The sequence below is a fragment of the Dendrobates tinctorius genome, unplaced genomic scaffold (genome assembly GCF_039654945.1).
Source record: "Dendrobates tinctorius isolate UK_male_01 unplaced genomic scaffold, ASM3965494v1 ptg000019l, whole genome shotgun sequence".
Taxonomy (NCBI): Eukaryota; Metazoa; Chordata; class Amphibia; order Anura; family Dendrobatidae; genus Dendrobates; species Dendrobates tinctorius.
This window is the reverse complement of record NW_027361687.1, coordinates 43,028,421-43,042,468: the sequence shown is the minus strand read 5'-3', so window position 1 is coordinate 43,042,468 and position 14,048 is coordinate 43,028,421.

The following is a 14,048-nucleotide window of genomic DNA, read 5'->3' as shown; positions in this document are numbered from 1 at the left end:
TGTCATAATCATTTGATGTCATAATCATTGGATGATGTCATAATCATTTTGTTGATGTCATAATCATTTGATGATGTCATAATCATTTGATGTCATAATCATTGGATGATGTCATAATCATTTTGTTGATTTCATAATCATTTGATGATGTCATAATCATTAGATGATGTCATAATCATTTTGTTGATGTCATAATCATTTGATGATGTCATAATTATTTGATGTCATAATCATTGGATGATGTCATAATCATTTTGTTGATGTCATAATCATTTGACGTCATAATCATTGGATGATGTCATAATCATTTTGTTGATGTCATAATCATTTGATGATGTCAAAATCATTTGATGTCATAATCATTGGATGATGTCATAATCATTTTGTTGATGTCATAATCATTTGATGATGTCATAATCATTAGATGATGTCATAATCTTTGGATGATGACATAATCATTTTGTTGATGTCATAATCATTTGATGTCATAATCATTGGATGATGTCATAATCATTTTGTTGATGTCATAATCATTTGATGATGTCATAATCATTAGATGATGTCATAATCATTTTGTTGATGTCATAATCATTTGATGATGTCATAATCATTAGATAATGTCATAATCATTTTGTTGAAGTCATAATCATTTGATGATGTCATAATCATTTTGTTGATGTCATAATGATTTGATGATGTCATAATCATTTGATGTCATAATCATTGGATGATGTCATAATCATTTTGTTGATGTCATAATCATTTGATGATGTCATAATCATTTGATGTCATAATCATTGGATGATGTCATAATCATTTTGTTGATGTCATAATCATTTGATGATGTCATAATCATTGGATGATGTCATAATCATTTTGTTGATGTCATAATCATTTGATGATGTCATAATCATATGATGTAATAATCATTGGATGATGTCATAATCATTTTGTTGATGTCATAATCATTTGATGATGTCATAATCATTAGATGATGTCATAATCATTTTGTTGATGTCATAATCATTGGATGATGTCATAATCATTTTGTTGATGTCATAATCATTTGATGATGTCATAATCATTTGAGGTCATAATCAGTGGATAATGTCATAATCATTTTGTTGATGTCATAATAATTTTATGATGTCATAATCATTTTGTTGATGTCATAATCATTGGATGATGTCATAATCATTTTGTTGATGTCATAATCATTGGATGATGTCATAATCATTAGATGATGTCGTAATCATTTTGTTGATGTCATAATCATTTGATGATGTCATAATCATTTGATGTCATAATCATTGGATGATTTCATAATCATTTGATGATGTCATTATGATTTTGTTGATGTCATAATCATTTGATGATGCCATAATCATTTTGTTGATGTCATAATCATTTGATGATGTCATAATCATATGATGTAATAATCATTGGATGATGTCATAATCATTTTGTTGATGTCATAATCATTAGATGATGTCATAATCATTTTTTTGATGTCATAATCATTGGATGATGTCATAATCATTTTGTTGATGTCATAATCATTTGATGATGTCATAATCATTTTGTTGATGTTATAATCATTTGATGATGTCATAATCATTTGATGTCATAATCATTGGATAATGTCATAATCATTTTGTTGATGTCATAATCATTTTATGATGTCATAATCATTTTGTTGATGTCATAATCATTGGATGATGTCATAATCATTTTGTTGATGTCATAATCATTGGATGATGTCATAATCATTAGATGATGTCATAATCATTTTGTTGATGTCATAATCATTTCATGATGTCATAATCATTTGATGTCATAATCATTGGATGATGTCATAATCATTTTGTTGATGTCATAATCATTTGATGATGTCATAATCATTAAATGATGTCATAATCATTTTGTTGATGTCATAATCATTTGATGATGTCATAATCATTGATGTCATAATCATTGGATGATGTCATAATCATTTTGATGATGTCATAATCATTGGATGATGTCATAATCATTAGATGACGTCATAATCATTTTGTTGATGTCATAATCATTTGATGATGTCATAATCATTTGATGTCATAATCATTGGATGATGTCATAATCATTTGATGTCATAATCATTTTATGATGTCATAATGATTTGATGATGTCATAATCATTTGATGTCATAATAATTGGATGATGTCATAATCATTTGATGATGTCATAATCGTTTTGTTGATGTCATAATCATTTTGTTGATGTCATAATCATTTGATGATGTCATAATCATTTGATGTCATAATCATTGGATGATGTCATAATCATTCTGTTGATGTCATAATCATTTGATGATGTCATAATCATTAGATGATGTCATAATCATTTTGTTGATGTCATAATCATTGGATGATGTCATAATCATTGGATGATGTCATAATCATTTTTTTTATGTCATAATCATTTGATGATGTCATAATCATTTGATGTCATAATCATTGGATGATGTCATAATCATTTTGTTGATGTCATAATCATTTGATGATGTCATAATCATTTGTTGTCATAATCATTGGATGATGTCATACTCATTTTGTTGATGTCATAATCATTTTATGATGTCATAATCATTTTGTTGATGTCATAATCAATGGATGATGTCATAATCCTTTTGTTGATGTCATAATCATTTGATGATGTCATAATCATTAGATGATGTCATAATCATTTTGTTGATGTCATAATCATTTGATGATGTCATAATCATTTTGTTGATGTCAAAATCATTTTGTTGATGTCATAATGATTTGATGATGTCATAATCATTTTGTTGATGTCCTAATCATTTGATGATGTCATAATCATTTGATGTCATAATCATTGAATGATGTCATAATCATTTTGTTGATGTCATAAGCATTTGATGATGTCATAATCATTTGATGATGTCATAATGATTTTGTTGATGTCATAATCATTTGATGATGCCATAATCATGTTGTTGATGTCATAATCATTTTATGATGTCATAATCATTTTGTTGATGTCATAATCATTTTGTTGATGTCATAATGATTTGATGATGTCATAATCATTTGATGTCATAATCATTGGATGATGTCATAATCATTTTGTTGATGTCATAATCATTTGATGATGTCGTAATCATTAGATGATGTCATAATCATTTTGTTGATGTCATAATCATTTGATGATGTCATAATCATTGATGTCATAATCATTGGATGATGTCATAATCATTTTGTTGATGTCATAATCATTGGATGATGTCATAATCATTAGGTGATGTCATAATCATTTTGTTGATGTCATGATCATTTGATGATGTCATAATCATTTGATGTCCTAATCATTTTGTTGATGTCATAATGATTTGATGATGTCATAATCATTTGATGATGTCATAATCATTAGATGATGTCATAATCATTTTGTTGATGTCATAATCATTTGATGATGTCATAATCATTTTGTTGATGTCATAATCATTTTGTTGATGTCATAATGATTTGATGAATATCATAATCATTTGATGTCATAATCATTGGATGATGTCATAATCATTTTGTTGATGTCATAATCATTTGATGATGTCATAATCATTTGATGTCATAATCATTGGATGATGTCATAATCATTTGATGATGTCATAATGATTTTGTTGATGTCATAATCATTTGATGATGCCATAATCATTTTGTTGATGTCATAGTCATTTGATGATGTCATAATCATTGATGTCATAATCATTGGATGATGTCATAATCATTTTGTTGATGTCATAATCATTTGATGATGTCATAATCATTAGATGATGTCATAATCATTTTATTGATGTCATACTCATTTGATGATGTCATAATCATTGATGTCATAATCATTGGATGATGTCATAATCATTTTGTTGATGTCATAATCATTGGATGATGTCATAATCATTAGATGATGTCATAATCATTTTGTTGATGTCATAATCATTTGATGATGTCATAATCATTTGATGTCATAATCATTTTGTTGATGTCATAATCATTTGATGATGTCATAACCATTTGATGTCATAATCATTGGATGATGTCATAATCATTTTGTTGATGTCATAATCATTTGATGATGTCATAATCATTGGATGATGTCATAATCATTTTGTTGATGTCATAATCATTTGATGATGTCATAATCATTTGATGTCATAATCATTGGATGATGTCATAATCATTTTGTTGATGTCATAATCATTTGATGATGTCATAATCATTTGATGTCATAATCATTGGATGATGTCATAATCATTTTGTTGATGTCATAATCATTTGATGATGTCATAATCATTAGATGATGTCATAATCATTTTGTTGATGTCATAATCATTTGATGATGTCATAATCATTTGATGTCACAATCATTGGATGATGTCATAATCATTTTGTTGATGTCATAATCATTTGATGATGTCATAATCATTTGATGATGTCATAATCATTTTGTTGATGTCATAATCATTTGATGATGTCATAATCATTGGATGATGTCATAATCATTTTGTTGATGTCATAATCATTTTGTTGATGTCATAATCATTGGATGATGTCATAATCCTTTTGTTGATGTCATAATCATTTGATGATGTCATAATCATTAGATGATGTCATAATCATTTTGTTGATGTCATAATCATTTGATGATGTCATAATCATTTTTTTGATGTCATAATCATTTTGTTGATGTCATAATGATTTGATGATATCATAATCATTTGATGTCATAATCATTGGATGATGTCATAATCATTTTGTTGATGTCGTAATCATTTGATTATGTCATAATCATTTGATGTCATAATCATTGGATGATGTCATAATCATTTTGTTGATGTCATAATCATTAGATGATGTCATAATCATTTTGTTGATGTCATAATCATTTGATGATGTCATAATCATTTGATGTCATAATCATTTTGTTGATGTCATAATGATTAGATGATGTCATAATCATTTGATGTCATAATCATTGGATGATGTCATAATCATTTTGTTGATGTCATAATCATTTGATGATGTCATAATCATTTGATGTCATAATCATTTTGTTGATGTCATAATGATTAGATGATGTCATAATCATTTGATGTCATAATCATTGGATGATGTCATAATCATTTTGTTGATGTCATAATCATTTGATGATGTCATAATCATTAGATGATGTCATAATCATTTTGTTGATGTCATAATCATTTGATGATGTCATAATCATTTGATGTCATAATCATTGGATCATGTCATAATCATTAGATGATGTCATAATCATTTTGTTGATGTCATAATCATTTTGTTGATGTCATAATCATTTGATGATGTCATAATCATTTGATGTCATAATCATTGGATGATGTCATAATCATTTTGTTGATGTCATAATCATTTGATGATGTCATAATCATTTTGTTGATGTCATAATCATTTGATGATGTCATAATCATTTGATGTCATAATCATTCGATTATGTCATAATCATTTTGTTGATGTCATAATGATTTGATGATGTCATAATCATTTGATGTCATAATCATTGGATGATGTCATAATCATTTTGTTGATGTCATAATCATTTGATGATGTCATAATCATTAGATGATGTCATAATCATTTGATGATGTCATAATCATTTGATGATGTCATAAGCACTGATGTCATAATCATTGGATGATGTCATAATCATTTTGTTGATGTCATAATCATTGGATGATGTCATAATCATTTGATGATGTCATAATCATTTTGTTGATGTCATAATCATTTGATGATGTCATAACCATTTGATGTCATAATCATTGGATGATGTCATAATCATTTTGTTGATGTCATAATCATTTGATGATGTCATAATCATTTGATGTCATAATCATTGGATGATGTCATAATCATTTTGTTGATGTCATAATCATTTGATGATGTCATAACCATTTGATGTCATAATCATTGGATGATGTCATAATCATTTTGTTGATGTCATAATCATTTTGCTGATGTCATAATCATTTGATGATGTCATAATCATTTGATGTCATAATCATTGGATGATGTCATAATCATTTTGTTGATGTCATAATCATTTGATGATGTCATAATCATTTTGTTGATGTCATAATCATTTGATGATGTCATAACCATTTAATGTCATAATCATTGGATGATGTCATAATCATTTTTTTGATGTCATAATCATTTGATGATGTCATAATCATTAGATGATGTCATAATCATTTTGTTGATGTCATAATCATTTGATGATGTCATAATCATTTGATGTCATAATCATTGGATGATGTCATAATCATTAGATGATGTCATAATCATTTTGTTGATGTCATAATCATTTTGTTGATGTCATAATCATTTTGTTGATGTCATAATCATTTGATGATGTCATAATCATTTTGTTGATGTCATAATCATTTGATGATGTCATAATCATTTGATGATGTCATAATCATTGGATGATGTCATAATCATTTTGTTGATGTCATAATCATTTGATGATGTCATAAACATTAGATGATGTCATAATCATTTTGTTGATGTCATAATGATTTGATGATGTCATAATCATTTGATGTCATAATCATTGGATGATGTCATAATCATTTGATGATGTCATAATCATTAGATGATGTCATAATCATTTTGTTGATGTCATAATCATTAGATGACGTCATAATCATTTTGTTGATGTCATAATCATTTTGTTGATGTCATAATCATTTGATGATGTCATAATCATTTGATGATGTCATAATCATTAGATGATGTCATAATCATTTTGTTGATGTCATAATCATTTGATGATGTCATATTCATTTGATGTCATAATCATTGGATGATGTCATAATCATTTTGTTGATGTCATAATCATTTGACGTCATAATCATTGGATGATGTCATAATCATTTTGTTGATGTCATAATCATTTGATGATGTCATAATCATTAGATGATGTCATAATCATTGGATGATGACATAATCATTTTGTTGATGTCATAATCATTTGATGTCATAATCATTGGATGATGTCATAATCATTTTGTTGATGTCATAATCATGTGATGATGTCATAATCATTAGATGATGTCATAATCATTTTGTTGATGTCATAATCATTTCATGATGTCATAATCATTTGATGTCATAATCATTGGATGATGTCATAATCATTTTGTTGATTTCATAATCATTTGATGATGTCATAATCATTAGATAATGTCATAATCATTTTGTTGAAGTCATAATCATTTGATGATGTCATAATCATTTTGTTGATGTCATAATGATTTGATGATGTCATAATCATTTGATGTCATAATCATTGGATGATGTCATAATCATTTTGTTGATGTCATAATCATTTGATGATGTCATAATCATTTGATGTCATAATCATTGGATGATGTCATAATCATTTTGTTGATGTCATAATCATTTGATGATGTCATAATCATTGGATGATGTCATAATCATTTTGTTGATGTCATAATCATTTGATGATGTCATAATCATATGATGTAATAATCATTGGATTATGTCATAATCATTTTGTTGATGTCATAATCATTTGATGATGTCATAATCATTAGATGATGTCATAATCATTTTGTTGATGTCATAATCATTTGATGATGTCATAATCATTAGATGATGTAATAATCATTTTGTTGATGTCATAATCATTTGATGATGTCATAATCATTTGATGTCATAATCATTGGATGATGTCATAATCATTTTGTTGATGTCATAATCATTTGATGATGTCATAATCATTTGATGATGTCATAATCATTTTGTTGATGTTATAATCATTTGATGATGTCATAATCATTTGATGTCATAATCATTGGATAATGTCATAATCATTTTGTTGATGTCATAATCATTTTATGATGTCATAATCATTTTGTTGATGTCATAATCATTGGATGATGTCATAATCATTTTGTTGATGTCATAATCATTGGATGATGTCATAATCATTAGATGATGTCATAATCATTTTCTTGATGTCATAATCATTTGATGATGTCATAATCATTTGATGTCATAATCACTGGATGATTTCATAATCATTTGATGATGTCATTATGATTTTGTTGATGTCATAATCATTTGATGATGCCATAATCATTTTGTTGATGTCATAATCATTTTATGATGTCATAATCATTTTGTTGATGTCATAATCATTTTGTTGATGTCATAATGATTTGATGATGTCATAATCATTTGATGTCATAATCATTGGATGATGTCATAATCATTTTGTTGATGTCATAATCATTTGGTGATGTCATAATCATTAGATGATGTCATAATCATTTTGTTGATGTCATAATCATTTGATGATGTCATAATCATTGATATCATAATCATTGGATGATGTCATAATCATTTTGTTGATGTCATAATCATTGGATGATGTCATAATCATTAGATGATGTCATAATCATTTTGTTGATGTCATAATCATTTGATGATGTCATAATCATTTGATGTCATAATCATTTTGTTGATGTCATAATGATTTGATGATGTCATAATCATTTGATGTCATAATCATTGGATGATGTCATAATCATTTTGTTGATGTCATAATCATTTGATGATGTCATAATCATTGGATGATGTCATAATCATTTTGTTGATGTCATAATCATTTGATGATGTCATAATCATTTGATGTCATAATCATTGGAAGATGTCATAATCATTTTGTTGATGTCATAATCATTTGATGATGTCGTAATCATTAGATGATGTCATAATCATTTTGTTGATGTCATAATCATTTGATGATGTCATAATCATTGATGTCATAATCATTGGATGATGTCATAATCATTTTGTTGATGTCATAATCATTGGATGATGTCATAATCATTAGATGATGTCATAATCATTTTGTTGATGTCATGATCATTTGATGATGTCATAATCATTTGATGTCATAATCATTTTGTTGATGTCATAATGATTTGATGATGTCATAATCATTTGATGATGTCATAATCATTAGATGATGTCATAATCATTTTGTTGATGTCATAATCATTTGATGATGTCATAATCATTTTGTTGATGTCATAATCATTTTGTTGATGTCATAATGATTTGATGAATATCATAATCATTTGATGTCATAATCATTGGATGATGTCATAATCATTTTGTTGATGTCATAATCATTTGATGATGTCATAATCATTTGATGTCATAATCATTGGATGATGTCATAATCATTTGATGATGTCATAATGATTTTGTTGATGTCATAATCATTTGATGATGCCATAATCATTTTGTTGATGTCATAATCATTTGATGATGTCATAATCATTGATGTCATAATCATTGGATGATGTCATAATCATTTTGTTGATGTCATAATCATTTGATGATGTCATAATCATTAGATGATGTCATAATCATTTTGTTGATGTCATACTCATTTGATGATGTCATAATCATTGATGTCATAATCATTGGATGATGTCATAATCATTTTGTTGATGTCATAATCATTGGATGATGTCATAATCATTAGATGATGTCATAATCATTTTGTTGATGTCATAATCATTTGATGATGTCATAATCATTTGATGTCATAATCATTTTGTTGATGTCATAATGATTTGATGATGTCATAATCATTTTGTTGATGTCATAATCATTTGATGATGTCATAATCATTTGATGTCATAATCATTTTGTTGATGTCATAATCATTTGATGATGTCATAATCATTTGATGTCATAATCATTTTGTTGATGTCATAATCATTTTGTTGATGTCATAATCATTTGATGATGTCATAATCATTTGATGTCATAATCATTGGATGATGTCATAATCATTTTTTTATGTCATAATCATTTGATGATGTCATAATCATTTTGTTGATGTCATAATCATTTGATGATGTCATAATCATTTGATGTCATAATCATTGGATGATGTCATAATCATTTTGTTGAAGTCATAATCATTTGATGATGTCATAATCATTTTGTTGATGTCATAATCATTTGATGTCATAATCATTGGATGATGTCATAATCATTTTGTTGATGTCATAATCATTTGATGATGTCATAATCATTTGATGTCATAATCATTGGATGATGTCATAATCATTTTGTTGATTTCATAATCATTTGATGATGTCATAATCATTAAATGATGTCATAATCATTTTGTTGATGTCATAATCATTTGATGATGTCATAATTATTTGATGTCATAATCATTGGATGATGTCATAATCATTTTGTTGATGTCATAATCATTTGACGTCATAATCATTGGATGATGTCATAATCATTTTGTTGATGTCATAATCATTTGATGATGTCATAATCATTTGATGTCATAATCATTGGATGATGTCATAATCATTTTGTTGATGTCATAATCATTTGATGATGTCATAATCATTAGATGATGTCATAATCTTTGGATGATGACATAATCATTTTGTTGATGTCATAATCATTTGATGTCATAATCATTGGATGATGTCATAATCATTTTGTTGATGTCATAATCATTTGATGATGTCATAATCATTAGATGATGTCATAATCATTTTGTTGATGTCATAATCATTTCATGATGTCATAATCATTTGATGTCATAATCATTGGATGATGTCATAATCATTTTGTTGATGTCATAATCATTTGATGATGTCATAATCATTAGATAATGTCATAATCATTTTGTTGAAGTCATAATCATTTGATGATGTCATAATCATTTTGTTGATGTCATAATGATTTGATGATGTCATAATCATTGGATGATGTCATAATCATTTTGTTGATGTCATAATCATTTGATGATGTCATAATCATTTGATGTCATAATCATTGGATGATGTCATAATCATTTTGTTGATGTCATAATCATTTGATGATGTCATAATCATTGGATGATGTCATAATCATTTTGTTGATGTCATAATCATTTGATGATGTCATAATCATATGATGTAATAATCATTGGATGATGTCATAATCATTTTGTTGATGTCATAATCATTTGATGATGTCATAATCATTAGATGATGTCATAATCATTTTGTTGATGTCATAATCATTGGATGATGTCATAATCATTTTGTTGATGTCATAATCATTTGATGATGTCATAATCATTTGATGTCATAATCATTGGATAATGTCATAATCATTTTGTTGATGTCATAATAATTTTATGATGTCATAATCATTTTGTTGATGTCATAATCATTGGATGATGTCATAATCATTTTGTTGATGTCATAATCATTGGATGATGTCATAATCATTAGATGATGTCATAATCATTTTGTTGATGTCATAATCATTTGATGATGTCATAATCATTTGATGTCATAATCATTGGATGGTTTCATAATCATTTGATGATGTCATTATGATTTTGTTGATGTCATAATCATTTGATGATGCCATAATCATTTTGTTGATGTCATAATCATTTGATGATGTCATAATCATATGATGTAATAATCATTGGATGATGTCATAATCATTTTGTTGATGTCATAATCATTAGATGATGTCATAATCATTTTGTTGATGTCATAATCATTGGATGATGTCATAATCATTTTGTTGATGTCATAATCATTTGATGATGTCATAATCATTTGATGATGTCATAATCATTTTGTTGATGTCATAATCATTTGATGATGTCATAATCATTTGATGTCATAATCATTGGATGATTTCATAATCATTTGATGATGTCATAATCATTTGATGTCATAATCATTGGATGATTTCATAATCATTTGATGATGTCATTATGATTTTGTTGATGTCATAATCATTTGATGATGCCATAATCATTTTGTTGATGTCATAATCATTTTATGATGTCATAATCATTTTGTTGATGTCATAATCATTTTGTTGATGTCACAATCATTTGATGATGTCATAATCATTTGATGTCACAATCATTGGATGATGTCATAATCATTTTGTTGATGTCATAATCATTTGATGATGTCATAATCATTTGATGATGTCATAATCATTGGATGATGTCATAATCATTTTGTTGATGTCATAATCATTTTGTTGATGTCATAATCATTGGATGATGTCATAATCCTTTTGTTGATGTCATAATCATTTGATGATGTCATAATCATTAGATGATGTCATAATCATTTTGTTGATGTCATAATCATTTGATGATGTCATAATCATTTTGTTGATGTCATAATGATTTGATGATATCATAATCATTTGATGTCATAATCATTGGATGATGTCATAATCATTTTGTTGATGTCATAATCATTTGATTATGTCATAATCATTTGATGTCATAATCATTGGATGATGTCATAATCATTTTGTTGATGTCATAATCATTTTGTTGATGTCATAATCATTGGATGATGTCATAATCCTTTTGTTGATGTCATAATCATTTGATGATGTCATAATCATTAGATGATGTCATAATCATTTTGTTGATGTCATAATCATTTGATGATGTCATAATCATTTTGTTGATGTCATAATCATTTTGTTGATGTCATAATGATTTGATGATATCATAATCATTTGATGTCATAATCATTGGATGATGTCATAATCATTTTGTTGATGTCATAATCATTTGATTATGTCATAATCATTTGATGTCATAATCATTGGATGATGTCATAATCATTTTGTTGATGTCATAATCATTAGATGATGTCATAATCATTTTGTTGATGTCATAATCATTTGATGATGTCATAATCATTTGATGTCATAATCATTTTGTTGATGTCATAATGATTAGATGATGTCATAATCATTTGATGTCATAATCATTGGATGATGTCATAATCATTTTGTTGATGTCATAATCATTTGATGATTTCATAATCATTAGATGATGTCATAATCATTTTGTTGATGTCATAATCATTTCATGATGTCATAATCATTTGATGTCATAATCATTGGATGATGTCATAATCATTTTGTTGATGTCATAATCATTTGATGATGTCATAATCATTAAATGATGTCATAATCATTTTGTTGATGTCATAATCATTTGATGATGTCATAATCATTGATGTCATAATCATTGGATGATGTCATAATCATTTGATTATGTCATAATCATTTGATGTCATAATCATTGGATGATGTCATAATCATTGGATGATGTCATAATCATTAGATGACGTCATAATCATTTTGTTGATGTCATAATCATTTGATGATGTCATATTCATTTGATGTCATAATCATTTTGTTGATGTCATAATCATTTGATGATGTCATAATCATTTGATGTCTTAATCATTGGATGATGTCATAATCATTTTGTTGATGTCATAATCATTTGATGATGTCATAATCATTTTGTTGATGTTATAATCATTTGATGATGTCATAATCATTTGATGTCATAATCATTGGATAATGTCATAATCATTTTGTTGATGTCATAATCATTTTATGATGTCATAATCATTTTGTTGATGTCATAATCATTGGATGATGTCATAATCATTTTGTTGATGTCATAATCATTGGATGATGTCATAATCATTAGATGATGTCATAATCATTTTGTTGATGTCATAATCATTTGATGATGTCATAATCATTTGATGTCATAATCATTGGATGATTTCATAATCATTTGATGATGTCATTATGATTTTGTTGATGTCATAATCATTTGATGATGCCATAATCATTTTGTTGATGTCATAATCATTTTATGATGTCATAATCATTTTGTTGATGTCATAATCATTTTGTTGATGTCATAATGATTTGATGATGTCATAATCATTTGATGTCATAATCATTGGATGATGTCATAATCATTTTGTTGATGTCATAATCATTTGGTGATGTCATAATCATTAGATGATGTCATAATCATTTTGTTGATGTCATAATCATTTGATGATGTCATAATCATTGATGTCATAA